This window comes from Eptatretus burgeri, chromosome 15 (genome assembly GCF_056783735.1).
Source record: "Eptatretus burgeri isolate ZD-2024b chromosome 15, Ebu_testis_v1, whole genome shotgun sequence".
Taxonomy (NCBI): domain Eukaryota; kingdom Metazoa; phylum Chordata; class Myxini; order Myxiniformes; family Myxinidae; genus Eptatretus; species Eptatretus burgeri.
In genome coordinates, this window is record NC_140975.1 from 7,331,928 (window position 1) to 7,357,755 (window position 25,828).

Genomic DNA, 25,828 nt, shown 5'->3' on the forward strand with positions numbered 1-25,828 from the left:
AGAGAGAGAGAGAGACGACAACAGAGGCTGCAGGTTTGTGAGAACAACTGGGTCAGTAGGATTGCAAGAGTGAAGAGGGTGGATAGAAGGAGGATGGATGGACTGAGGGAGGACATTGGTGTGCAGATGAGCTTGATGGGGAGATTGGTGATATGCTGGATGAGATGGGCTGGACACTTGGTGCTGATGGGGAAAGAGAGAATGGCAAATCGAGCGGATATGTTGAGGGAGCAAGGTGGGATGACAAAGGGTAAACCCCGGTTGAGATGGGAGGATTATGTGAGGAGGGATATCCGTAAGGTAGGGGTGGTTGGAGAGTGGAGAGAGTTGTCTGAGGACAGAGGGAAGTATCGTGGTCAAGGCAGGGCAGAAGCTTGGTACCATGGGACCTCACCCCTTCTAAAGGGAACAGGAGGAGGAGAAGAAGAGGAAAGTTATTTTACCTGTGAATCCACCTGGAAATGTCCGCCTAATGGACTACAGTACATCGATGTGGCTCAGTGATGATTATAAACAGGAAACACAGTACACCTGACGAGGTGAGATGTATGTTTGCGTTGTGGATTTGCACACCATGGTAAGTTAACATCCACGATGCAGACGAGACAGTTTGTCTCTCTGTGTCTGAACAATGTCCAAGATTTGGTGAGTGGTTCGAAGCTGTGACCGAAGTCAGTGGCTCATATCACATGGTTCCATCCACACTCCAGCACCTCCTCTTGCTGCAGGGAGTGCTTATTATCCAGATAACTCCAAACAAGGAATTTGGATTAATTACATTATGCCAACGTCTATATGACGGACGGATGTCACGGTTTCTACAAAGGCTTACAACTTCCACGCTCTGCGCTTCCATCGGTGCTGATTCACAGAGTGGAGATGCCATGTTCCACACACACACCTCAAAATGACAAACCCAGGAATTTGTGATCGAGGATCCCCTCAGGGAATGAAGACACAAGTTACGAAAGCCACATATCACCATATGGGGATAATGGGGAGTGCAAGAGCTCGGAGCCTGGAGGGCATCACAAACTTCAAACGCTCCACGTGCCACGTTGGCAAAGCAAACATCCCGCATCGTCAGTCCCCCGTCCCCGCCGTGTTACCTCGTCTGTATACTGCAATATCCCAAGCACCACTCGGTGTGTCACCTCGTCTTTACATGAGAATCCCAGATTACCAAGCCCCCCTCCCCATGTCACCTCGTCTTTACACGAGAATCCGAGATTACCAAGGCCCCCCTCCTTACCGTGTTACCTCGTCTGTATACACGAATCCAAAACGCCCCTCACTCCCCCCCACCCCGGTGTGTTTTATCATCTGTACACTCAAACCCGGGCACCCCCATCATTTTACCTCATCTGTCGACAATAGTGGTTCAACCACAAAGTAGATGAAGTGCAGGACCTCCAAACTGCATCCCTGTAAGTATGCTCGGCTGATGCTGTTAAACTACAACAAAGAGAATGCACCACCAATGCGGTGTTTTATAGTCGTATCCCACTCAGTGGGGAACCGAACCAACATGCCGTAACTCATACACAAGTACATTGAGCAATCTCCCACTCTCGAGATTTCCCAAGAATTATTATTTAATTTGGTAAAGTTATTAAAGCGTAATTTTTACTCTCCGGACCTCGGACATCAAAAACGAACATACATGACCACTTTAGCCATGATGAGTGCGAATCAAACTATCTTTACAATTGCACTCTCCATCCGATAGAAGTGTTAAAGTACATCAAACACATCAAACAATCTTCCAATAAATAAATGTCAGTGTGTGTGTGTGTGTGTGTGTGTGTGTGTGTGTGTGTGTGTTTTGTGTGTGTGTGTGTGTGTGTGTGTGTGACACCAATTACACCAAAACTACTGGGCCAATTGCCACCAAACTTGGCACATCGCCCAAGTTCGACATCGTGGTGAACAAGGGCCACTTGGTTTCATCTGTCGTCACGGGGATTCGGGAGGGAAGGTCGACGAAAATTCTCTATGTCAATGTGTATCGTGTTGCGCCACCCGGTGGTGGTGGCAGAGTATCACAAATCAGGTGTGGAGATAACTTGCATTTTTGCACTCGACATGTCCCAGAGAGTGGGAAGCCCCAAAGCCAACCTCCACAAATCAGGGGAGGGGAGTCCGGAGGGATGGGGTGGGAGAAAGCAAGGATGGGAGTCCAAAGGGAGAGGGGTGAGTTGGAGGAGGAAGGGATGGGAGGAGGGAGGGAAGGGGTGGGAGGAGGGACCCGCAACGCCGGGCACCCTTGCTAGTATTAAATACGAGCAAAATACCACCTGTCACTTCGCCGAAGGGAATACTAAAGGGAGGAGGGAGAAAATAGGGGGGAAGACAGGAGAGAGTAGTGCAGGAGAGAGAGAGAGAGAGAGAGAGAGAGAGAGAGAGAGAGAGAGAGAGAGAGAGAGAGAGAGAGAGAGAGAGAGAGAGAGAGAGAGGCGGGGAGGGAGGAGAGAGAAAGGAGGGTGAGCGAGGAGGGTGGGGGATCGAGTAGGGGTGGGGAAAGGGAAGACAGTGTAGGTGTGAGTAAGGTCAGGCAGATGTGCAGTGGAGCAGTAATTACCGCCCAGATGCGTCTGTAGACAAACACAGCCAAGACGCTGGAAGCGTCCAGAGACAAACACCACTAGGATGCGTCTGGAGCCAAGCTGGCCGGAGAGAAAAACTGCGTGAACACGTCCAGAGACAAACATTGTCCAGACATAACCACCGTCTGGATATGTCCAGAGATAGACAGAGAGGGAGAGAGTGAGAGGTGTGGGAGGATGGTGCTGCACTCTATTGGGAAGGGGTAGAGAAAGGATGGGACAGAGAGAGAGAGATGCTTTATGAACACACACACACACACACACACACACACACACACACACACACACACACACACACACACACACACACACACACACACACACACCTGATATCGGCAAAAACCTTGAGTAGCTTTCACCGAAAAGAAAAAAACAACTTTCACGTAACATTTATATAGATGTTTCAAGGATATGGACACATACATTAATCTTTAGAAACAGCTGCGTGTGATGGGTGGAAAAAAAATTGGCTCAGTAATTTATAAAACATGTTACTAGAGCGAACGGCTCAGAAATCGGGTATTATTTCAGAAAAACTCGCTCAGGGCGATGGAGTGCGAACCACTCACTCAGGGCAACGGAGCGCGAACCAGTCGCTCAGGGCGAAGGAGCGCAAACCACTCACTCAGGGCGAAGGAGCGCGAACCACTCACTCAGGGCAATGGAGCGCAAACCACTCACTCAGGGCGAAGGAGCGCAAACCACTCGCTCAGGGCGAAGGAGCGCGAACCACTCGCTCAGGGCGAAGGAGCGCGAACCACTCGCTCAGGGCAAAGGAGCGCGAACCACTCGCTCAGGGCGAAGGAGCGCGAACCACTCGCTCAGGGCGACGGAGCGCGAACCACTCGCTCAGGGCGACGGAGTGCGAACCACTCGCTCAGGGCGATGGAGCGCGAACCACTCGCTCAGTGCGACGGAGCGCGAACCACCTGCTCGGGGCGATGGAGTGCAAACCTTTGCTTTGCTTTAGCGAAGTAAAAAAGTAGTATCCGGCACAGTTGAATGTGCACAATCTGTCCCTTGTTGTACCAAAAGGGTTTCTGGTTCTGAGACCCTTCCCTTACCCTTTATAGAGAGGTGATACACAGATACTATGTGTAAGTCAACGATGCGTTAAAAGCTTAACAACCAGGTCGACTACGAAGTACGCCAATGGATGAGGGAATGCAAAAATAAGAAAAGGAACCTTCTTCGCACCTCATAGACGGTAGATGCTGAAATCGCGAAGATCCAAAACAGGTGTCACCACCCCAGATGGGATGCACAGTGGGTGGCCATGGAGGATTCAATGTGGGTCGCCAAGAGGGCTCTGTGGGAATACTGCGTGGAATGCGGACATATACGTCTTGCTTAGCAAGCAGGACGATGGCATTCCCCAGATTAACCTGCTTCTTGCCGAGAAGGCTGGCAAGTTTTATTTGTTTTTGCTATCAGACATATCTGACAAGATTTCATCCATTTCACAATCAGACATATCGGCAGTGGCATTCAAAATTTCATCCATTTCATCATACAAGCTTTCAAAGCTATTGTATGAATGTACGCTCACAGCATCCTCATAAGACAAATCTCTAGCAGGATAATGGGATGTCTTCTTATTGCAATCGATTACAAACGATGGTGAACTATTGCGATTCATTGCAGTATCTGATATGAATTTTTTTTTTTTGCAAGGTGTGGACTTCTTGCAGTAAATTACTGAAGTTATTCTACCGACATTTCCCATTTAAACATTAACATTTTCCTAAATATTGCCCATGAAACATGGTTACCATGGACGAGTACATCAAACCAGTGCTTGCAGAGATGCAGATACAGGAGCCTCCCCAAGGTGCTGTACAGAGCATTTTGGATGAGCCCATTCTGGAAGCAGTGAAAAAGCACCTGCTTAAACCACTGCTTTCAAAGAAATACCGACCTTCTGCCCCACCTTGAAAGAGGAAGGAGAGAAAGCGGAAGGCCATACTAGAGGAGTTCGATCCCAACACTCCACAAAAAAATCAGATCAGCCAGAAAATACCAGAAGGAACTTCTTGGCCTGTTCAAGGCAGATGGCCTCTCATTCAAACACATCAAACAATCGCTTGCAGAAATGTAGACACTGGAGCCTCTCCGAGGTGTTGTCCAGAACATTTTGGATGAGCCCATTCCAGAAGTAGTGAAAAAGCACCTGCTTAAACCACTGCTTTAAATGAAATGCCGACCTTCTGCTCAGTGACGAAAGAAGGAGAGAAAGCGGAAGGCCATCCTGGGAAAGTTTGATCCTATACCTTCCCAGAAAACACAGACAGTAGATAGCTACCAAAAAGAAATTATCAAGCTGTCCAAACATGAGGAACAAAAAAAAGCTCACCTCACATTCGAAAAGACCCCTGGACCATTGGACATTTTCTATGAGGGTGGCGGATGGATGTTCCAAGGTTTCACCGACTCGAGGCTGACGTTAAATCCTTTCTGGAAGGTGTGCACACCCATATTCACCAGAAACTGGTGGAAAAGATCCTCACCTTTAAGGGAGTTAAATTCCAGCTTGCTTTAAAGGTTCTGTTCTGGAAGGAAAAGATTGACAAGGAGGGGAAGGAGTGGGTGTGTATGCCTGCATCACTCCGGCACAAGCAGGAGGCCGTCTTACAGGCCCATGAGATCGACGGTGCACTTCACACGGCTTTCCCAAACATCCTGGAGACCCTTGAAAAGTGGACGAGTTACGGCTCTGGCTGGGCGGTTGACAGAGTGGAACTTCTGTGGCGGGACATCGCTCACTCACAGCCTCTGAGGGGCGGCTCATATATCCCACTGCCAGCAGTTCCAGAAACAAGAAAGCAGTGTTCAATGTGAAGAACGAGGATGACCATTGTCTCAGGTGGGCCCTCTGGTCAGCTCTGTTTCCAGTGGACCATGGAGGACATGCGTGCAGGCCCACAAGTTATCCAGTGGAAGATGGTCTTGACTTCACAGGGGTTGATGCTCCCATGCTGCTATCACAGATCAAGCAGGTAGAAAGGCTGAATAACCAGGCTCTGAAGGTATTTGGCTGGGACAAGGGGGTGATTGTCCACAGGCTTAGCAAGCAACATGAAGACATCTGCGCCATGTCTGCTCTATGACCTGAACCATCTGCTCTCTGACCAGAGCAAGCATAGGGAGCGAAAGCACCTCTGTGAGAGGTGACTACATGGGTACTCCTGCGAGGAGCTGCTGGAGGTGCATAGACCAGAAGGTAAGGGCATAGGGCAAACCGCTATGAGGGTGGAGATGACAGAGGAGGGGAAAAAACATGACCTCCTTTCAGAACTGGCACAGGCAGCAACCAGCTCCCTTCATACTTTATACTGACTTTGAGGTCCTTACCACCAAGATTGATGGGCCATAGCTCAATCCTGACCAGAGTAACAAACAGAAGATGCAACGGCATGAGGCTTGCAGCTACGGCTACATCGTGGTAAGGTGTGATGGTCAAACAGAACCTCCAGTGGTCTGCCGGGGTCCAGACGCAGCGGAACACTTTCTCAATGCTATTCAGAATGAGGAGAGGCACATTAAGGAGACCCTAAGCAACCCTAAGCTTTTGAGAATGACACCCCAAGACTGGGAGATATACAAAACTAGCACCAACTGCCACATATGCGATGAGCCTCTGATAGTTGAAGGGGGGCAATGCGACTCTGTCCTCGACCACCGTCATATCACCGGGAAGTTTTGGGGGGCAGCCCACAAAAAAATGCAACCTAATGCTGAGGATAAACCTGAATTGTATAATCACCCCTGTGGTCTTCCACAACCTGAAGGGCTATGACTCACATCTTCTGATACAGGCTATCAGCAAGGTGAAAGGTACCATCACCTGTATCCCGAACAACATAGAAAAGTACATTTAATTCTCTCTCAAGCATGATACTAAGGAGGGGGTTCAAGAAGGTGGAAAAACAAAGAGCTCTTCGTTTGAATTCCAGTTCATTGACAGTGCCCAGTTCCTCCTGGTTTCCCGAGACAAGCTTGTCTGCGGTAGGATTGGGGCATCTGAAGTGTGCACAACCTGTAAACAGGAAGAGCAAGGAAACATCAACAAGGACTGGCTGTTTGTGTCTAGGTGTCTGAAATGAAAGAAACTGCAAAAATCTAGACCCACATGCCTATCTACTCATGCATAAAGGGGTGTACCCCTATGAGCATATGGACTCCTGGGAGAGATTTGCAGATCCCCTGCCACCCCAGGAGGCCTTCCACAGCAAGCTCAGCGATGAGAACATCAGCGAAGAGGATTACAGTCACGCCCAAAAGATTTGGACTGATTTTGGGTGTAAAGATATGGGAAACTACCATGACCTCTACCTACGGACAGAAGTGCTCCTTCTGGGTGATGTCTTTGAGACCTTCAGAAAGGCCTGCAAGTGGAAATATGGTCGAGACTCTGCCCACTACTACACAACTCCTGGCCTGAGCTGGGATATACTCTGGAAGAAAACTGGCGTAGAGCTCAAACTTATCACAGACTACGACCAGCACCTCTTCATTGAGAATGGTCTGTGCGGTGGCATCTCCATGGTCTCAAAATGCCACACAAAGGCAAACAACCCACATGTCGAAGGGTACGACTCAAGCAAACCTAATAGCCATATCTACACCTCGATGCCAACAACCTATATGGCTGGGCCATGAGCCAGCCACTGCCAATAGGTGGCTTTGAGTGGGTAGAGGACTGCAGGCAACTTGCTGGGAGCATTGCAGATCACCTGGCAGACAGCCCCGTGGGCTACATCTTCGAAGTGAACCTAGAATAGCCTGAGGAGTTGCACGACAAGCACAATGCCTATCTGCTGGCACCAGAACGCATGGTAGTTCAGAAGGAGTGGATGTCGGAATACCAGCAAGAACTTAGGGAGATGTCGGTTGAAGTAATAAAGCTGGTGCCAAACCTCTTCAACAAACCAAGTATGTGCTGTACTACCGCAACCTTCAGGTCTATCTCTCCCTGGAAGAAGATTCACCGAGCTCTGCGGTTCAACCAGAGCCCCTGAATGGAGCCCGATATCAGGATGAACACAGAGCTTCGCAAGTAGGCTGCCAGTGACTTTGAAAAGGATCTCTACAAGCTCATGAACAATTCTGTCTTCGGCAAGCCGATGGAAAACTTGCGTTCGTGTGTAGACATTAAGCTGATCTGTGCTCATGAGGATGACAAGCTGTGGCGCCTAATCTCATGCCCAAGATTTACACGGCAGAAGACATTCAATAACGACCTCGCTGCTCTTCACATGAATAAGGGCAGACTGGTGCTAAATCAATCTGTCTATTTGGGTATGAGCATCATGGACCTCTCCAAGCATCTCATGTATGATTTCTACTACAACCACCTTAAAGCCCAGTATGGAGACCACGTTCAGCTGTTATACTCAGATAAGGACTCTCTCCGCCTTGAGATCCAGACAGAGGATGCATAGGCAGACATGGCCTCACACGCAGAGCTCTACGACATGAGTGACTACCCAAAGGACTACCCACTCCACAGCGTCAAAAACAAGGAGATCCTGAGTCAAATGAAGGATGAGTGTGCTGGCCACCCCGTCAATGAGTATGCGGGTCTGCATTCAAAGATGTACTCGATCCAGAGGTCTGATCAAAAGGAGATCCGGAAGGCAAAGGGTGTGAAGAAGTGCGTTGTAAAGAAGCACCTTCGCCATGAGCAGTACAAAAAGACTCTCTCTGACAGGAAAACCTTCAGGCATGGAATGGATATGCTGAGAAGCAAGTTACACCAGATCTATGGTATACGGGTAAACAAGATGTCTTTATCCCCTTTGACTCCAAGCGGTGGATCGCGAAAAATGGTGTTGACACGCTTGCATTCGGTCACAAAGACATCCCTGGCCCCTTTCGATGAACTATTTCGCTAAAAGCAGGAGGTGATATTATATTTCAACTGAAATACAAATGGAGTTTTCACCCATCTGTGAAAGCAAGATACGATTTAGCAACCATAGAAATATCCCAAATTCACTTAGATGTCTCATATTCGGCCTGAGCGGATGCAGGAAAACATCTTTGCTTTTAAAGATGCTCCTTACTCTGGGCTTTATAGTTTACGACAATTAAATAATTTTCACAAAGTCAAGCTTTCAACCCGAATATCAACTGCTCTCACAACGTTTCAACGTGGGTCTTCAAAAAGAAAACATCATCGGTTTGTTCAAACTTTAAAACAAGCGAAATGATTATAACATCGAAGATGTCATACAGCTATTTTGCCAAACCGAAAAGAAAAAGAAATCAAACCCTCCAGTATCTTGTATTCTTCGTGACAACAGGGATGACATACCCTCACCACAAAATTTGGAGACATCAAACAAGAACCTCATTATATTCTATGATTGTGCAAATGAAAAAAAAAAACAGCAATGAAAAATGAGCTACTATACCAGAGGGAGGCATTCCTCTTGTAATTGTATTTATCTATCACAGTCATGCTTTCAACTTCCACATCACTCAATAAGAAATAATGCAAATACCTTCATGTTCTTCAAGCTAAACATGATAGATATGCAGAATTTTCGGAGAGACAACTGTTCAACAGTATCGAGTAAAAGCGAATTTGAAGAGTTCATGAAGCACACAAAGGTCAAATATAAATATCTCGTTGTTAAAGAAGATGAGATGCTTTATGATATTTTCCAATAAATAGATGGATGCGCAAGAACGAGCAAGATTTAAGGAACATCAAAGGTGGGTTTCCAAAGTAGCGCAACAACAACAACAAGACATCCGGAAGAAACGCAGGCAAAAACTAACGGGTGAAGAAGCATTTGAAAGAAAACAAGAGAAATATTTTTAAACCGCTTCTGAAAGCTTCTCAACAAAAAATGGTTGAAATGGGGGTTTCCACAATTCCTTTAATGGAAAAGACCCCAAAAAAAACTTCGAATGATAAAAGATTTTGGTCAAATGATGGAGCAAGAACTAGAAGATCTAGGAGAATTAGAATATGATGATAAGGGATTATTTCAACAACTGCAGGAGGCAAATCAACCTCATAATTATGCTGTGAGAGCTCTTCAAAACAATGAATATTCAGTGGATTAAAAAACATATCGGGTCTCATTCCAACAGAAGAACCAGAAATATTATATCTAATCAAACAGAAGGTATTGATATTCAATGATAAATGGGCATTCCAAAGCTCTGCTCGATCAAATGTTAAATTAACTCCAAGATTAATGTGTCTTCTAACAAAAGATGGAAATCACGATTCAACTTGTTTTTCTGAACCGCTATATTTGAAAAATGAGGATGACGGAGTACACATTAATTTACTGGACTCACTTGGCGATGGGGTTTATGTTGCTGGGAGAGTAAAGAAGAATGAGAAGGAAAAACAAATTATTGATGCTTTAAGTAAGCTTGGTTCAGGTTCAGGTGTTAGCTCTCTTCCAAATGACCCAGCACAGCGAGTTAATATACTGCCATTACTCTGAGGTAGTAAGAAGGCTGGAAATAACAATTGCTTTAATGAGGCTTCAGCCATTTTAGACCAGTTGATGAGTTTAACCCTCTCGAGCCCACGAAATGTTCTGGGTGAACAAAAAAAATCAAAAAAATTGCATGCGGTCACCGATGACCCCTGGGGCTCTCGAGGGTTAAAAATAATTAATAAAGGCCAATACAAAGATATTTTATCCTATATACAACGAGAAGCATGATCTTAAGCTTTAACTTCAGAACTTGTGATCACACAGTTTCGTTCCCATATTCATTAGAACTTGGACTTTACAAAAGAATATGAAGCTTCATGATTGTCAATAGAAACTTATAATAACCAGTTCAATATCACAGAGAAAAATAACAAGTTCAGTTATAATCCGGGACGCGGGTATAAAACGATAACAATCCCACCCGGAGCAGATGAGATTTCTCAAATATCCTCTGAAATTGCGTACCTTATGAAGAAACTAGGGAAATAACCATAGGTGAATAATCAGGCGAACAAACCCAAGAAATATAACCATAGGTGTCCAAAAACATCCTTTAAAATTAAGCATTCAGTTGAAAAACAATAACAAAGTTGATTTCACCATCGAATATTCATTCAGAGAATTATTGGGTTTCTCCTCAAAAAAGATTGAAACGAACGGACTTTATTACAGTGATGATACAATCCAAATATCTTCCGGTATAAATTCTGTGTTGATTCACTGTGATTTGGTTGATGGGACTTGTAATGATGGAAAAAGAACAAATGTAATATTCTCCTTGAGTGCATACTCAACCCCCATTGGATATAAATTCAACATGGAAACAAAAAATATTGTTTATCTGCCTGTATCAGTTAAAACTAGAACGGGCACTCATAGAGCGCATACCTTCGCCGCCACTACTTTTTTTGTTCTTGGTATGAGAGTGTGGAACTGGTTTCAAATGAATGGTCTTATGACACAAACCACATATCTATAATGTCATGACCCCCCCCCGACTTTTGGGGGCTACGGACTAAACAACAATCAACTCGCGTCGTTTTGGCGAGTCTTCACTCGCACGCTCGGTGAATACAACGTTTCAACAAGAGAAGGTAATCTCGTTTGATGCTGGTTTCATGCAAATCGAATAAGAATTGACTGAGTTATGCCGAAAACCGCATAATTTTAAAGGGCGTGACCCCCCCCCCAGACATTTTACCCCAACCGGTGACATGTGTTATAACGTCATTGTGTCACAAGATTGGGCATTAAATTCTGAACATTTTGGTGCTGGGTTCATGTAAAGCGGACAAGAATTGACCGCGTTATGACAAAAACCGCATATTTTTCAAGGTCGTGACCCCCCTGACCTTTGACCCCTAACCGGTAACAAGAGTATGGGCGTCATTGTGTCATATTGCATATCACAAGATGAGGCGTTGAATTCTGAACATTTTGGCATTAGTTGTATGCAAATTGAATAAAAATTGACCGTGTTATCGTAAAAAGACGATTTTGACCTTTTTTGACCTTGACCTTTGACCTGAACGATCCCAAAATCTAATCGAATGCTTCCTGGCTAATAACCAATCATCCCACCAAATTTCATGCAATTCGGTTTAACACTTTTTGAGTTATACGAATCACAAGATTACAAATAAATAAATAAATAAATACACGCCGACCAAAACATAACCTTTCGCAGAATGCGAAGGTAACCATCTCCAGAGTAAATATTAGAATCACTGACCAAAGTCATCACCTGATTTCCTTCAATGGAGAAATTATATCCATCAGAATTCACTTATGAGAAGTTCCCTTAAGAAAAATATACTGAGACTTATTTCGTAGTATTATATATAATTCCTACTGTGAGGAAGTACGAGCTGAAGAAATATAAAATAATGACTGAAGGAGAGGGTATATACCTTAACCCATACCGTTCTTCGAACAATCCCCAGGGTAAAGGTGTTTATCTTGGTCGAGAATACTACAAACCTAAAAGGCAACCCGGTGTTGGAGAACAATTTTGAAGTGGAGATGCATGAAGACATACTCTAATAGGCATTGGTTCAACAATTCTTAAACATAATGACCTCATAAGTTTGACCGCTTCTAATGTGGGAAATATCACAAATATCACAAAATGTGGGAAAGGAAATTAAGAAAGATAAAACTCAACTTTCCCCACACGAAAAACAAAAAATTAACCACATATTGGGATCCGGATTTCAAAAGTTTTAGCGTAAAAAAATATGTATCACTGAATATACACAGGTATGGAAGCGACTTGATAGTATCTACGATTTGGATGATACCATCATCATCTCAAACTCTACCAAAAAGGAAGACTACTTCAAGGTAAATGCTCGCACAGGAACAGACTGGAATACAAACGGAACAAAAAGTTTTGAAATAAATAATCAACAAACTTACTTGAATCTTGCAGATAGTTTCTTGTGCAAGTTTACATTCACTAAGTCTGTGAATACCACAAACACCACCCTCGTAAATGATTTCTTCTGGAAAATATTTGTCAGTGTTCGTTTGTATATTGGTACACAAGAAGTTGAAGTGGTTGATTTTGTCTGCTGCATCAGAAATTATGAAATTTACCCTATATTCGTTTCATGAAAGAATGGGTAAGGGGTCTGTTGAAGATTTTATCCCTGATATGGCTACAGAAATAAACACTGACCCAGGCTATAATCAAAGAAAGTCAACATTTAATGATGATACAAAAACAGAGAATAGTTTTGCTGTGGCAGTTTTTACGAGGATCTAAAAAGTGTGTGAACGTAATGGAAATAAAGAGCCCATTTTGGATATGGTTGCATTTAAAAAGCTTTATATTGTCGATGCGATTGACCTGAGTTCTCAAAAGGAAACTAAAGTTCAATCGGGTAGATACTTCCCTGTGGATTGAAAGAGGAGTGTGAATAAGTTGATACATATTGTTTCCTTTTGGAAGAAACGGAGATGGTGATTAATGCAGAAAATGGTGCGATGGTTAATATTACTTAATTGTTTGTTGGCAATTAAATAAGATGAGGAGTGGCAAAGTACCAATGGAAGTCTATGTTAATCAAAGCAACTTCAAAAAACTAAAATTATGCATTCAAAATCTAAAACCTTGTTCTGTTAATGTTGATACAATTCAAAGAAAAGGGGCTGTACGAATTGACGTTTTACTCATGAGAGAACAAGTGGAAACCTTATATGACACTGGTCGACTATGAGTAAAAATAACAAAACCTATGTTGAAGAAATATTCGATAAGGGAGACGAGTGAAGCATTTATGATATCCCTTCCCCTTTTACTGGTGGGTTTTGGTGTTACGGGAGCTTTGATGGGTGGGATTTCATTGGCAGTAAAAACTGCTAACGAAAGGAAGGCTCAACTACATGCTCAAAAAGAGCTGGAAAGACATAACAGAGAGATTGAGAAACAAATTGCTGTGGGTTGCACTGTGATTGTAGATTTTTCTCAAAAGCTTAAAAGCCTTCCAGATAAAGATAGATTGTTCGTTGGAGATATGCTTTCTTTTATTGCACAAGCTGGTGTTAAATTAACAAAAAGAGGCAATGGATTGTATCTTTCTTATAAATTAGCATGAGTATCAGTGAGTGGTTTAAATATTTTGGACAAAATACGTCGAATGTAAAACTTCAGAAATATTGGGAAAGGCTGAAAATTGGTGTCATAATCTGAATGAGAGACAAATTATTAAGTTTGCCCTAAGATACCAAGAATGTTATTATGAATTTAGAAGATGGTAGTGGAAATGGTTCTCATTGGGTATGTGTTTTTAATGATAAGGCTGCTAAATATTACTTTGCCAGTTATGACCTTCCACCACCTATTTGTAAAAATTTTAAGGGAAGGTGTTCATTCGATGTTTCAAACACAAGCCATCGATTCGAAATGTTGTGGACAGTTATGCTTATATGTGTTGTTTCATCTCAAATACGAGATTTTTATGGCACCATTTAAAATCTACTATGAATATAAAGATGACGTATGTCGGAAAGGATGGATCTACCTTCGGTGTGTAGCAAGAGTTGGATATTGACTTGTCCAATTAATACACAAAAGCACAGGCAGAGTGCCAGAAATATCGTATTATGCAGAATATCAACATGGGGAATTCTTATAAATTCACCAATTACCCGAGTCCTACAGATGATAACGACTTGGTGAGATTAAATTATTTGGTAAAACACCTCGCCATGAGCAAAATGGCTATTTATTCAAAAAATACAGAAATAGTAACATCAATGCCAAGTTCTACATCGTTCAACGTTCCAATAAAATGGAATTTTTAAAACAAGGGCACATATTCCATATGAGAGTAGCACCTTGGGTATACGTTATGCCTGATTTAGGGTATAATTGGTCATTTTCAATAAACCTACAAGAACTTGAACAATTAAAACATTCTCGCAAGGAAGACTATTATCCGCTCTGCAGAAGCAATGACATTTGTGAAAGCACAATTACCAAACAACAAATAAAATAATTTAATCAGGACAGAAGTTATGAAAGCCTCACTATGGTTTATATTATGATTTCAGAAGAAACACAGTTTCATGTAATAAGTAAGGGTTTTCAAACCGATATGACAATGGGAAGATGGGGTGGTGTTGTGTGTTTTCATCTTAATATTTCATCTATTTCTAAAGAATAAAATACATATAACACATGGCAGGAAGCAAGTGTAAACATAAACTGAATCGGTGACTGAACAGGTAATTACTATAAGAGTCGAAAGAGTCGAAACTTTACAACCAAGAGCCAAACAATAAAAAAAATAACAATAACAATATTGTTAAAAAATTCAAAACCTTATTTAATATTGTTGCAGTATCAGGGCTCGAACCTACAAGGGGGAATCCCCGGTTTCTCTCGAACTGACCCGGACTTAAGGCCACCGGGAATTAAAACTTCACCCCTCCCCCCCCCGCCCCGCCCATTCGAGTTTCTGCAGAAAGTTCTCTCAGTCGGGGCTTCGAACTGACGCGGACTTAAGGCTACCGGGAATTAAAACTTCACCCCTCCTCCCCCCCCCCGCCCATTCGAGTTTCTGCAGAAAGTTCTCTCAGTCGGGGCTTCCGGCTGTCTTAAAAGTCGGACCTCGCTTGCCACCACTTGAGGCAAGCGAGCATTCGGCTGGTTCGAGGCACGCAGCGCCAAGGGCACGCAAGAATGATTATGGGGAAACGAACGGAGCCGATTTATCTCAGGTCAATGCTTCCCAAACATCGCCCGGGCACCTGATAGCCATCACAAAGGCTTACATTCGGGTTAAGTGTTGAGGGTTGTGGGATGAGGGATCTCTTTTGGAGTGTGGGAGGTTGAGGTGACGTAACTGTACTTAATGTCTTGATTGCCTTAAGTGCATGTTGGAAGATGTCGTGTTAAACAACAGTCTGTATTAAAGGAAAGTGCGTGCACTTATGGGTGGTGTGAGAAAAGAGAAAGAGAGAGGAAATTAATGATAAAGAACAGAGGGAAATTAACAATAAAGGGAATTTAAAGAAGGGATTAGCACACACCACATCAAATGCTTGCCAACACCTTGCCGCCAACCTTCCATGTGCAAAAGAAAGATGGGAGTAAATCCTAATCTTCCCACTCCAACACAGTTTGGATCCCACTGACACATCTAAAGGTGAGGGACTATTCGACACATTTACGACGGAAATAGGACCAAAGTGTCATGAGAACATTTACAATCGTGGTTTCTTAAAATCGCAACAATATAAAATAAAGTTCCTTCACTTGTGACAAGTGATGTGTTTGACAGTTAATTCAAGTCAGCAGGGGATTAAACTCAGGACCTGAAGATCCCAAACAGCCACCTCAACCACTAAGCCAACACCAGGTTGAAGTATGTCATTAAATTGTTTTAATACTAGTTTCAGTTGATTTGGGGGATGGATTGGACATATATCACTTTTGGAATGGTTCTGTCTACTGTTCACCCCCCCTTCCTCCCCCCACAATCCTGGCCTGGTTGAGTCCACATTTACGTTTGATTTATTTACCTAATAAAACGATGAATGTTTTATAGATTTTCAAATTTTTGGGTTGCGTGCACCAGCCCAGAGACAAAGGAACTTCCACGCATTAGAATCAACATCATGGCTTCAGCAGTTATTGAGGTCGGTCGGGCTAAAGTTTACATTGTTTTGAGAGGGGAACAACGAGAAGAAGTACAAATAGGTGATGTCGTACTTTTGCGATGTATTTTGGCGTCTTTTTAAGTCTTGGTATTTCAGAAAATGCTCGAGAATAAAACTTATGGCTTTTAAATGCTTATGAATTCACTCTTTATGAGTTTATGAGCGTATCTGTGTACACATTTGAATGGGCAGCCATTTTTTTCCTGTATCATCCCTCGATATGGAGTACTACCGTACTCAATGATACAAACTAGCATGAGCGGATCAAGTCTCAAGACGAAGTTTTGTGCGGGACACAAATTTCTTCAAAGCCCAGTGAACAATCGAGTGTGTGGACCTGCTTTATTACCTCTGCCACCGAAGGTGAAGGAAGTTATGTTTTCAACCCTTTCTGTCTGTTTGTTTGTTACTTGCAAAATCAAAGATTTTTGGAAGAAATCGAAGATTTTTGAAGTATGTTGGTCAGTCGATTCTGTTATTCTGTTTGTCACCGACAGGTCACAATTTTAAACCGATCTTCATGAATCTTCACCATATGGTAGAGTTTGTCATAAGGAAGGAGCGTATTGTTTTTAAGGTCAAAAGGTCAAAAGTCAATGGAGGCCAAAGGTCAAACACTTAGGTGAGATTTCTAAGATTCTCACTTTTCAATCCATTGACTTGAAATTTGAAAAGGATTTATATTTCAGGTCACTAAATTCAACTTGCTAATTATTTTTGAGGTCCACATAGGCCAAAAGGTCAACATCGGCCAAAGGCCAACAACTTAGGTAGTATTTCTAAAATCCTCAATTTTCAACCCATTGACTTGAAATTTGAAGACGATTTTCATATCAGGTCACTCAATTCAACCACCAATTATTTTTGAGGTGACATGGGCCAAAAGGTCAACATAGGCCAAATTTCTAAAATTTCTGGTTCAATTCAGCCAATTATCCAATTCACTTGAAATTTGAAGAGGATTTATATTTCAGGTCACTGACTTCAACCAGCCAGTTATTTTTGAGGTCAACAGAGACCAAAAGGTCAACATAGGCCCAAGGTCAACAACTAAGGTGGCATTTCTAAAATCCTCAATTTTCATCCAACTGACTTGAAATTTGAAGAGGATTTATATTTCAGGTCACTGAATTCAACCAGCCAGTTATTTTTGAGGTCAACAGAGACCAAAAGGTCAACATAGGCCCAAGGTCAACAACTAAGGTGGCATTTCCAAAATCCTCAATTTTCATCCAATTGACTTGATATTTGAAGAGGATTTATACTTCAGGTCACTGAATTCAACGAGCCAATTATTTTAGAGGTCAATATCGACCAAAAGGTCAATATCGGCCAAAGGTCAACAACTTAGGTGAGATTTCTAAAATCCTCAATTTTCATCCGATTGACTTGAAATTTGAAGAGGATTTATATTTGGTCACTGAATTCAACCAGCCAATGATTTTTGATGTCAACATAGACCAAAAGGTCAACATAGGCCAAAGGTCAACAACTAAGGAGGTATTTCTAAAATCCTCAATTTTAATCTCATCGACTTGAAATTTGAAGAAGATTTGCAAAGCAGGTCATTGAATTTAACCACCAATTATTTTCGAGATCAACATCAGCCAAAAGGACAACATAGGCCGAATTTCTAAAATTGTCAATTTTCATACAATCAACTTGAAATTTGAAGAGGAGTTGCAATTATTTTTGAGATCAAATTTCTTTTATGGATTTTGCAAGTATCGTGCTCTGCATGACGTTTACTTGTGGTTTGTTTGTTTGTTTGTGTGGAGGATATCTCAAAAAGTTGTGGACAGATCCAGATGAAATTTTGTGGACAGGTTGGGTGTGTGACAAGGGAGAATTGATTCAATTTTGGTGAAGATCCGAATCCACATCCGGATGTGATATTTACCTTCGCAAACTTTGTTGCGAAGGTTATGTTTTGATCCCTGTGTATTTATTTATTCATTTGTGAATATGTGTGTTTGTTTGTTTGTTATTGGCATAACTCCAAAAGTATTGAACTGAATCGCAGCAAATTTTGTGGGATGATTGGATATTATCCGAGGACCATTTGATTAGATTTTGGACGCGATCGGGTCAAAGGTCAAGGTCATGAAAAGGTCAAAATCGTCTTTTTACCATAGCGCGGTCAATTTGTATCCAATTTGCATGCAACTAATGCCAAAATGTTCAGAATTCAATGCCCCATCTTGTGATATGTGACATGACACAATGACGCAATAACCCTTATTAGCAGTTGGGAGTCAAAGGTCAGGGGGGGTGTCACGACATTGCAAAATGTGTGGTTTTAGTCATAACGGTCAATTCTTATCCGATTTGCATGAAATCAACACCAAAATGTTGACTGTTCTGTTCCCCACACTCTAATACCAAGTACAAAATTCAGAGTACAAAGGTCAAGGTCGAGGTCATGAAAAGGTCAAAATCGTCATTTTGCCATTGTGCGGTCGATTTTTATCCAACTTGCATGCAACCAATGCCAAAATGTTGTGAATTCAATGCCCAATCTTATGATATTTGATATGACACAGGAAATTTAATGTTTTTAAGCCATCATAACACATATGAGATGGCAGATGTGGTATGGGATTAAATACCCTCACAATCACAACGGTTTCTGGGGGGGGGGGGCAAAATGTCGCGTTGGCGAAGGTATGCGCTCTACTGAGTGCCCGTTCTAGTTTTTAAAGTGATTCTTCACCATTGAGAGATAGGGCTAAACTAATATATAGCACAATGTCTCAAAAAGTTGTGAACAGATTCGGATGAAACTTAGTGGATGAGTTGGGTATGTGACAACAATGTGTGTCACTCCTTGGGTGTCGTTTCCCTGGTCTCTGTGTATGTTCCGACTGAGGCGAGTGATCTCACCGTGAAGGACGCATTCTCTGCCACGTTCGAGTCTGTGGTTGATCAGTGCCACAGGCGAGATACTCTTCGAGTCTTAGTGGATTTCAATGCATCGACTGGAACTGATAAGGATAGTTATGAGACATATGTTGGTCCCCATGGGTCTGGAACTGTGAACCAGAATAGCACGAAGTTCCTTGAATTTGCAAAAAGTCAAGGACTTCGGGTGGCTGGTTCATGGTTTCAGCACCCACAAGCTCATTGCTGGACTTGGTATCCCAACACTGGTGGTGTGGCAAAGGAGATTGACCATGTGCTCGTTGATGGTCGTTTGAGGATGATCTAGAACTGCAGGGTCCACTGGAGTGCTCTGTTTCACAATACCGACCACAGGCTTGTGGTAGCAACTCTTAAGTTTCAGCTTAAATCTGGGAAAATGGTACCATCCCAGCCTCGGCTGGATGGTGGCAAGCTCAAGGATGAGATCGTAGCTGAGGAGTTTAAGAACAGGCTGAGTGGGGATTTGGGGGGTTTGGATGCTTTGGGTAATCCTGAAGAGTTGTAGACTGCCTTAAAGACCACCATCCTTGATGTTGCCGGTAGATGTCTTGGAACTCACCATCGGGCGAAGAAGAATTTTGTCTCTCAAGGGATACTGGATAATATTGACTCGAGTCGCAGGGTAAATCTTAATTAATGGCAGAGCTGAGCTGTTCAGGGAGTTGAGGTGTAAAACTGAACATGCACTGAGGGTGGACAAGGAAGCTGATGCATGAGGAATCTGTGAGAAACTGTGGTCAAGTGATTCTCATCCTGGTTACAGGGGAATTCACGCATTGTGTTCCTCCAAGTCCATCCCTCGGTGTACTACAGTATAAGCGCTGGGTGGTGGGCTCTTGACAGAGTAGTCCGAAGTGAAGGGCCGCTGGGCTGGTTACTTTGAGTGGCTGTACCAGGCTGATCCACGAGCTGTTGAGTTGGATGTCACGGGTGTTACTTTCCCTATTGCTGACCCTCCAATAAACTGTGATCGACCTTTATTTGTGGAAACACAGGCTGCGGTGAACCAGTTAAAATTGGGGTAAAGCTCCTGGGTTTTGTGGCATCCATGCTGAACTTCTCAAGTCTGGAGGAAATGCTATACTCATGTCGTTGTATGCAGTTCTGTGCTCTGCCTGGAATACAGTCATCATCCCAACTTACTGGAAGTGGGACCTTGTTGCCCCTCTCTGGAAAGGGAAGGGTGATCACCAGGAATGCAACACCTACCGAGGGGTGATGCTGCTCTCAGTGCCGGGCATGGTCTTTGCTCGGATAATTCTTGATAGGGTCCACCACCATCTGCTTGAGCATCAGCTCCCAGAGCAGTCAGGCTTTACACCAAAGAGGTCAATGATTGACCGTATCCTTGCCCTTCGGGTCCTCACCAAATGCAGATGAGAGTTTTGGCAGGGGCTGCTTGCAGCCTATGTTGATTTCTCCAAAGCATTTGATTCATTAAATTGGGATGCCCTCTGAACGATTCTTGGTCTTTGTGTAGTGCCACCAAAACTGATCAATCTGATGTCTGAACTATACTCTGGAACTGAGAGTGCTGAGATGTGGTGATACCATCTCGACCTTACTTCCAGCTGTCACTGGAGTTCATCAGGGGGGTGTACTGGCCCCCACACTTTTCAGCACTTGTATGGACTGGATTCTGGGGAGGATGTCAGAGAGATCAAGGTGCTTTGCATCATTTGGGACTGTCAAGATCTCTGAATTTGATTTCACAGATGATGCAGTCATCTTTGCGGAGAGTCTAGATATCCTTTTGGGGGCCCTTGAGGTGCTGATTGAGGAGTTGAAGCTCCTGGGATTACGGTTTTCCTGGGTCACAACTAAGATCCAGGCTTTCAATGACATCTTGGATACTGCTATCTTGTCTGGACCTGGATGTGGTGAGGATGTTGAGTTCATGGAGAGATTCACTTACCTTGGCAGTAATATTCATGTCTCTGATGGCTGTGAGCCAGAGGCCAATAGAAATCTGGGTCGGGCCTGGGGGTGTCATGGATTCACAGGATCATGGGATATGGTGCTGTCAGTACCTGTGAGGGAGGACGAAAGTCCAAGTCTTCAGGTCCTTGGTGCTTCCAGTCTTGCTCCGCAGATGTGAGACTTGAACTCTGACCAGGGATCTGAGAAGGAGACTTAATTCCTTTGGTACCAGGTCTCTTCGAAGAATATTTTGCTATCGCTGGTCAGACTTTGTGTCCGTGAGCATCAGTTGCAGCTGTATGGACATCTGGCTCATTTTCCTGGTGCTGATCCTGTTCACCGGATTCTCTCAGCAAGGGATTCTCATGAGTGGAGGAGGCCAATGGGCCGATCACGTTCCTCGTGTTTGCAGCAGGTTGATCGGCATCTGAAGGAGATGGGAATGGGCCAGGCATATGCTTGGAGGATGGTCAGGTGGAGGCCCATGGAGTACCAGCGGAAAGTGGACACAGCAACAAAATCTTCAAAATGGGTGTAATAATTTACCCAAACACCCAATTTTCACTTATGCATTTACTTGTAATTCTCTTCGTATACATGCAAACTTTCAGGCTGCTATGTTTCAGGTTTTGGAGTTATGGAGGAGACACACTGACACACTGACACAGACACATGACTATTTTACGTTGTTTTCATGTTCATTCCTTGCCTGATCGAGTGGAGTGAGAGTATCCAAGTGAATGAGTGAGTAATACGAATATGAAACCCTCTGGAGTGAATTAAGTGGAACAATTGAATTATCCATTACGTGGGTACGAAGTTTCATGTTATTCTTCAGTTGTTGCTGGAGGGAATGGTGGGCTCGGGAGGTGGAGAAATAAAAATCAATTTATTATGTATGTATGTATGTTGTGACTTCAGCAGGTTCGTGGAGAACAACAATAACACCCTCCAACATAGTCCCTTGGTATTGCAACCAAAAAACACATCCTAACACATGGTCTTCAGTAAACTCTCACTGTGAGATATCTTAATTGTAACTCCACAAGAGAGACTACAATGACCAATCAGAGATTGCAGACCCTCGTCAGAACTTGTTTTGTGTGGTGTATTTTCTGTGGTGATTAAATGGAAAGATGTACCAAATTAAAGGTCATCAATTGCAAATGAAAGGTCTAAATGGTCTCGTTGTAAAGGTCTGAAAAGTTTGAAAGGTCTAAATGGGTTGAAAGGGACAAAATGGTCGAAAGTGTCGAAAGGGTCTTAAACGGTCGAAGGGGTCTAAAGGGTGTAATTTAAGGTCTAAAGGGTCGGAATTGTCTCAAGGGGCTTAAAATGTCTAAAAAGGATCTAAAAGTTAAAGGGGCTTAAAGGGTATTAAAAGTGTCTGAAAGGTGTGAAGGAATGAAGGGTAGTAAGGAGTGGAAATAGGTCTTAATGGTCTGAGGGGTTTTAAAGGGTCAAACAGGGTATTTTAGGGTTTGGGTCATAGGGATCTAAAGGGTCAAACGAGATATAAATGGTCTCACAAGATCGAAAGGGTCTTAGGAGTCTATATCGTCTAGAGCAGTGATTCTCAACCAGGGGTAAGTTTACCCCCCTGGGGGTAAAAATATACATGGCAGGGGGTAAATATATCATACCTGAAAATTAAGTCATGATGATTTTTTTCGCAACTTCAGACAAAATCAATAACACTGTTATCGTTGTGATTTGAGATAGACAACACATAATACATTATAACATTCAGACTCTCACATTCTATACAAAATTTTCAAAACACTCAAAAATCAATACCACCCCCCCCCCCCACCCAACTACAATTTTCTCTTCTTTTTTTTTTTCTTTTGGCTATGCATTTTTTTGCATGGGAGTAAGGGGGTAAATGGCGAAATACATCGAGCCGAGGGGGTAAATGACAGAGGAAGGGTTAAGAATCACTGGTCAAGAGGGTCAGAGGGATTCTAAAGGGGTATTATAGGGTCTTAAGTGTCAAAGGGTTCTAAAGGGTCTGAGGGTAAGCCTGGTGTTGGCTTAATGGTTAGGGTGGTGGGCTTGGGATCCAAGGGTCCTGAGTTCAAATCCCCCTTGGCTGTTGAATTAATACCAGGTGGGGTTGACTCTGCCTGTCATCCTTCTGAGGTCGGCAAAATGAGTGCCAGCTTGCTGGTATCCTGCGCCGGAGTGGCGACCCGTCCAGGATCGAATGTAATCAATACACCTTCTCACGTTATGTGTGGACAAACAAAGAAACAAGAAAGATCCTGTGCATTGCACATTTGCTAAATCCAAATAAATAGTTGCTTTGGAAACAACAATTTGGTGATTTGTAAAAACTTGACCGATGAAGTTTTTCATGTGATGGAATATTGTGCAAACCAAATTTGGTTTGGTTGCAAAAAATAAAAATAAAAAAAAGCCAAATTTGGAAAACGATGACCATGGAGGTCAAACTTGATACCCTGAATAAATTATCATCAGTTTCTGCTTCATATATGGAAAAACCGGCTGAACAATGCAATTCTTCCACATACACAGGTGCCGCTCTCTTTCCCCCACTGCTTCCGGGGGAACTCACTGCCAATCATAGGAGCAGCTCGGGCCTGCTCTCGAGAGGCCAGCCGGTGGGTTGCTCAGACAGCTCAGATGGCAGAGTACTGGTATGATTTTTTGTTTTTAGATCCTCATAGAGGATCTCTAAGTCTTACTCACGTTGTTGTTCTTCATCTTCTTCTTGTGGACTTTTTTGTTTCACAGCCTGCAGTTTTCATCGAAACTTCCTGAAACTTGGCATATATATGTAAAAATACCCCGCGCAGACAGTAACCATCTCTGATTTTGAAAATTCCTCCGAGAAAAAAAAAAGTTATGATGTAAAAATATCTCCGCTAATGGAAATCGCCGAAAAAATTATCTCCGAAACTAGGCAAGCTTTTTTAATTGTTTGCGGGAATCGAACAGGGAATTAGCAGAGATGAATTACCGCACATATGATACATCACTATGACGTAATATCAATTTTTATGACGTCATTCCTATTTTTTGACATTTTTTGTTTCACAACCCAGAGTTTTCATCAGATCTTCGTGAAACTTGCCATGTATATGCAGAAAGCCCACGGGTAGGCAGTAACCATCTCCGATTTTGGAAATTCTTCCTAGAAAAAAAAAAGTTGACGTCATAATATCGCCGCTAATGGAAATCGCCTATACCATTATCTCCGAAACTCGGCTAGCCGTTTGAATTTTGTTTGCGGGAATCAAGCCGGCCATGAGCACAGATAATTTATCGTAAACCTGACACATCACAATGACGTCACATTCGTTTTCATGACGTCATCATTAAGAGGGCAAGGATCTTAGCTCATTTGAGCTTGTTTCAGAGGACCTGGGTCTGTAATTTTTCCACATATATATATATATATATATATATATATATATATATTTACACACCCACAATATCATGATACTGTATTTAAACAAGCTGATTCGATTTTGGTTCAGGTTCGAATCCGGATCCGGCCGATCAGTGGGATACAAAACGTGAACGGTTCACCCGATGGAGGTGTGCGCTCTTCCGAGTGCCGTTCCATTCCCTCACTGCGGTTGTTCTTGTCAGCATGAACATGACCATGACAAAATTGTCTCAATAAACCGTGTACCTTGGCCTGGATAAAACACCGTGCAGGTAACCCATCACCACACAGAACACCTCAGAGTCGGCAGGTAACCGATCACCACACAGAACACCTCAGAGTCGGCAGGTAACCGATCACCACACAGAACACCTCAGAGTCGGCAGGAGCCATTTTTGGAAGAATGGATGGCGTATAATATCATTGTTGGGAATTTAAACTCTCGACACTGTTATCGACACAGCAACGGTCGATTTATATTGCGAGAAACCGTGCAAATGGGTTCGGGGGTGAGGATCTCCGCTTTTTGAACATCCATTCGCACCTCATTAAAAAAAAAAAAATTTAAAAAAATGGTCTTTTACCTCAGCAAGCCGAGACGATCCCGCCACCTCATGGGAAAAGATGGAAATGAAACTTGAACCGATCACGTGACACGACGAAGCTCGAGCGGCCACAAAACGAAGCCTCTCTGTCTGAGGTGAAGTGGTGGGTCCGTGGATACGTTTGGTGATGAACCCCGAGAGCGGGAAAACGCCTCAAGCCGATCTCTTCAGGGGCGTGTTCAGTTACCAGGCAGCTCGCTTGCGCTTGCCAAGCGCACCGTTCCTTATCAACCGTTTTTGAACGGAGTGCTTAAGCCGCTTGGTGAGCGCTCTTCAAGAAACTTGGGAAACGAAACGCACCCCCAAATTTTAAATGGTACCACAGAGGTTCTTCATTTATCGATTCTGAGGAGACTGAAAGCCGGTCAGAGTTTTATCCGAAACTTGCACCTCAAAGGTTTCATGTTCTTGTGATGATCTTTCACATCGTGAACCTTGTTCCATTTACTTGTCCAACCAATAGCGGTGGAGTCGGTTTTGGTGGAGTAATGGTGGAGCTCCCAGCTCACCATTTTACGCCCTCATCTTACTTCCGACCTGACAGTTCACCATTTTACACCCTCACTTTACTTCCTGCCTGCCAGTTCACCATTTTACACCCTCGTCTAACTTCCTGCCTACCAGCTCACCATTTTACACCCTCATCTTACTTCCTGCCTGCCAGCTCGCCATTTTACACCCTCGTCTAACTTCCTGCCTGCCAGCTCACCATTTTACACCCTCATC

At 43.3% G+C, this 25,828-nt stretch overlaps 1 protein-coding gene across 1 annotated transcript in view; it reads right to left on the minus strand.

Annotated features, from left to right (window-relative positions):
* LOC147011423 (uncharacterized) overlaps positions 1 to 25,472 on the minus strand; it is a 42,799-nt gene extending 17,327 nt beyond the window's left edge. The window contains exon 1 of the mRNA XM_085857873.1: positions 25,082 to 25,472. The gene's annotated coding sequence lies outside the window, so the exon portion shown is untranslated. The remainder of the gene's footprint in view (positions 1 to 25,081) is intronic.
* Between the last annotated feature and the right edge of the window lie 356 nt (positions 25,473 to 25,828).